The sequence below is a fragment of the Myotis brandtii genome, unplaced genomic scaffold, assembly GCF_000412655.1.
Source record: "Myotis brandtii unplaced genomic scaffold, ASM41265v1 scaffold107, whole genome shotgun sequence".
In the NCBI taxonomy this organism is placed as follows: domain Eukaryota; kingdom Metazoa; phylum Chordata; class Mammalia; order Chiroptera; family Vespertilionidae; genus Myotis; species Myotis brandtii.
In genome coordinates, this window is record NW_005353629.1 from 3,982,321 (window position 1) to 3,986,298 (window position 3,978).

Genomic DNA, 3,978 nt, shown 5'->3' on the forward strand with positions numbered 1-3,978 from the left:
GACTGAAGGGTCCCAGGTTCGATTCCAGTCAAGGGCATGTACCTTGGTTGCGGGCACATCCCCACTGGGGGGTTGTGCAGGAGGCAGCTGATCGATGTTTCTCTCTCATCGATGTTTCAAACTCTCTATTCCCCTCCCTTCCTCTCTGTAAAAACTCAATAAAATATATTAAAAAAAACCTGTGTGTGTATGTGGTGTGTGTGTGTGCAAGTGGTGTGTGTGTGCATGTGGTGTGTGTGTGCATGTGGTGTGTGTGTGCATGTGGTGTGTGTGTGCATGTGGTGTGTGTGTGCATGTGGTGTGTGTGTGCATGTGGTGTGTGTGTGCATGTGGTGTGTGTGTGCATGTGGTGTGTGTGTGCATGTGGTGTGTGTGTGCATGTGGTGTGTGTGTGCATGTGGTGTGTGTGTGCATGTGGTGTGTGTGTGCATGTGGGGTGTGTGTGTGTGTGATGTGGTATGTGTGTGTATTGTGCGTGTGGTATGTGGGGTGTGTGGGGGTGTGTGTGTGTGTGATGTGGTATGTGTGTGTATTGTGCGTGTGGTATGTGGGGTGTGTGGGGGTGTGTGTGTGGTGTGTGGTGTGTGGTGTGTGTGTGTGTGTGGTGTGCGTGGTGTGTGGTGTGTGGTGTGCGTGGTGTGTGTGTGTGGTGTGCGTGGTGTGTGTGGGAAGGGGTACCACTGGGAGTCATGGTGGATTCACTTATTTTCTTCTTTACAAGCTTCTGTCAGGTTTTGGAAAAGCATTTCCCTAGACTCTAGTAAATTGGGATGTGAGCGGGTCTCTGCTGTTGTTGTAAGGCCTTGAATAGTGTCAGTGTGTGTGTGTGTGTGTGTGTGTGTGGTGTGTGTGCATGTATTGTGTGTGTGCATGTATTGTGTGTGTGCATGTGTGTGTGGTGTGTGTGTGCGTGTGGTGTGTGCGTATGTGGTGTGTTGTGTGGTGTGTGTGTGCATGTGTTGTGTGGTGTGTGTGTGGTGTATGTGTGGTGATGTGTGTGTGTTTTGTGCGTGTGGTATGTGGGGTATGTGGGGTGTGTGTACGTGTGGTATGTGTGTGCATGTGGTGTGTGTGTGTATTGTGCGTGTGGTATGTGGGGTGTGTGGTGTGTGGTGTGTGGGTGTGGTGTGTGTGTGGTGTGTATGTGTGTGTGTGGGAAGGGGTACCACTGGGAGTCAGGGTGGATTCACTTATTTTCTTCTTTACAAGCTTCTGTCAGGTTTTGGAAAAGCATTTCCCTAGACTGTAGTAAATTGTATTTTTCTTGTTCTGTCTATTTAAATCCTAGCCCGAGGGGATGCTTTATTCATCTGAGAGAGGGAGAGAGAGAAACGTGAGTGAGAGAGACGTGGATCGGTTGCCTCCCACACCTGCCCGGCCAGAAACGGAACCACAGCCTTCCGGCCGGTGGGCTGGCGTCCAGTCGATGGCCCGCCAGGCTGTTGCTTCTTCCGTTAGACTCTGTGCAGCCTCTGGGTTTTCACTCGGGACGAAGCAGGCAATTGGAACATTTGGTTGTAAGCTGCTGTTTCGTTGGCCCCATTACAGGAGGGAAAATAAACTGGTAAATTGAAAGTAGAGACACTGGCTTTGCCGTAGTCCTCTCAGCGTCATGTCATTAACATGATGCTTTTATGTGAAGTGACTCCTCTGACGGGGTCAGCAAATCCCCACAGTCTGGGAGAGGGACCTCCAGAGGCAGTGGGAGCAGGCGCCATTCACGTCCTGTTGTCACCAGGTTTTGGAAAAGCATTTCCCTAGACTGTAGTAAATTGTATTTTTCTTGTTCTGTCTATTTAAATCCTAGCCCGAGGGGATGTGTTTATTCATCTGAGAGAGGGAGAGAGAGAAACGTGAGTGAGAGAGACGTGGATCGGTTGCCTCCCACACCTGCCCGGCCAGAAACGGAACCACAGCCTTCCGGCCGGTGGGCTGGCGTCCAGTCGATGGCCCGGCCAGGCTGTTGCTTCTTCCGTTAGACTCTGTGTGCAGCCTCTGGGTTTTCACTCGGGACGAAGCAGGCAATTGGAACATTTGGTTGTAAGCTGCTGTTTCGTTGGCCCCATTACAGGAGGGAAAATAAACTGGTAAATTGAAAGTAGAGACACTGGCTTTGCCGTAGTCCTCTCAGCGTCATGTCATTAACATGATGCTTTTATGTGAAGTGACTCCTCTGACGGGGTCAGCAAATCCCCACAGTCTGGGAGAGGGACCTCCAGAGGCAGTGGGAGCAGGCGCCATTCACGTCCTGTTGTCGCTGATAATCTCACTGACACTCAGATGGGGTCATTGATCAGTGATTAGGGCTCTGACACCCAGATGGGGGTGTGATCAGTGATTAGGGCTCTGACACTCAGATGGGGGTGTGATCAGTGATTGGGGCTCTGACACCCAGATGGGGGCATTGATTAGTGATTAGGACTCTGATACCCAGAGACCCACGAAGAAGAGCAGCTAAAGAAAATATGTTAAATTCAGTGGGAGCACATGCAAGAGTGTGTGTGACAGAAACTAGAAACAAGACTGGAAAGCAGATGCTGCACAGTGAAGACAGGATGGCAGGAGCTGGGGGTCAGGACAGACGGATGCTGGGGGTCAGGACCGACGGACACGGGGAGTCAGGACAGACGGACGCTGGGAGTCAGGACAGATGGACGCTGGGAGTCAGGACAGACGGACACGGGGAGTCAGGACAGACGGACGCTGGGAGTCAGGACAGATGGACGCTGGGAGTCAGGACAGACGGACGCTGGGAGTCAGGACAGATGGACGCTGGGAGTCAGGACAGACGGACGCTGGGAGTCAGGACAGATGGACGCTGGGAGTCAGGACAGACGGACGCTGGGAGTCAGGACAGATGGACGCTGGGAGTCAGGACAGACGGACGCTGGGAGTCAGGACAGATGGACGCTGGGAGTCAGGACAGACGGACGCTGGGAGTCAGGACAGATGGACGCTGGGAGTCAGGACAGACGGACGCTGGGAGTCAGGACAGATGGACGCTGGGAGTCAGGACAGACGGACGCTGGGAGTCAGGACAGATGGACGCTGGGAGTCAGGACAGACGGACGCTGGGAGTCAGGACAGATGGACGCTGGGAGTCAGGACAGACGGACGCTGGGAGTCAGGACAGATGGACGCTGGGAGTCAGGACAGACGGACGCTGGGAGTCAGGACAGATGGACGCTGGGAGTCAGGACAGACGGACGCTGGGAGTCAGGACAGATGGACGCTGGGAGTCAGGACAGACGGACGCTGGGAGTCAGGACAGATGGACGCTGGGAGTCAGGACAGACGGACGCTGGGAGTCAGGACAGATGGACGCTGGGAGTCAGGACAGACGGACGCTGGGAGTCAGGACAGATGGACGCTGGGAGTCAGGACAGACGGACGCTGGGAGTCAGGACAGATGGACGCTGGGAGTCAGGACAGACGGACGCTGGGAGTCAGGGGCAGCGTGGAGGGGGCTGGCCTCCACTCGGGGAGGAGAGACTGTGTCGCTCGGCCACCTGGGCAAGTTGTCAGCCGGCTCTGCCCTCGGTTTCCCCATCAGTGAAATCAAAATGTGACGTGTAAATACTTCCTAGAGTTGTGAGGATTAACTCAGATTGTCTGTAAATTTAGCAGAATGCCTAACACAGACTCAAAAATATATTAACTTTGTCCAGCTGGTGTGGCTCAGTGGTTGAGCATCGACCTATGAACCAGGAGGTCACAGTTCAATTCCCGGTCAGGGCACATGCTGGGTTACGGGCTTGATCCCCAGTGGGGGGCATGCAGGAGGCAGCCAATCCATGGTTCTCTCATCATTGATGCTTCTCTCTCTCTCTCCCTCTCTCCTCTTCTCTATGAAATCCATTTAAAAGATGGCTTTTATAATATGTTCTCTCTGAATAGCAATTATTAATGGAAACCATATTCCAGAGTTTTAAACCAAGAGAAAAGGTGTGTGTGTGAGAAATTCCTGCCGATACAGGC

At 53.2% G+C, this 3,978-nt stretch overlaps 1 protein-coding gene and 1 long non-coding RNA gene across 2 annotated transcripts in view; both read left to right on the forward strand.

Annotated features, from left to right (window-relative positions):
- KCTD1 (potassium channel tetramerization domain containing 1) overlaps positions 1–3,978 on the forward strand; it is a 64,380-nt gene that overhangs the window by 43,708 nt on the left and 16,694 nt on the right. The window lies entirely within an intron of this gene.
- On the forward strand, positions 694–2,103 carry LOC106726492. The gene is made up of 2 exons (XR_001362561.1): positions 694–731; positions 1,739–2,103. It is a non-coding gene; the product is annotated as an uncharacterized LOC106726492 (long non-coding RNA).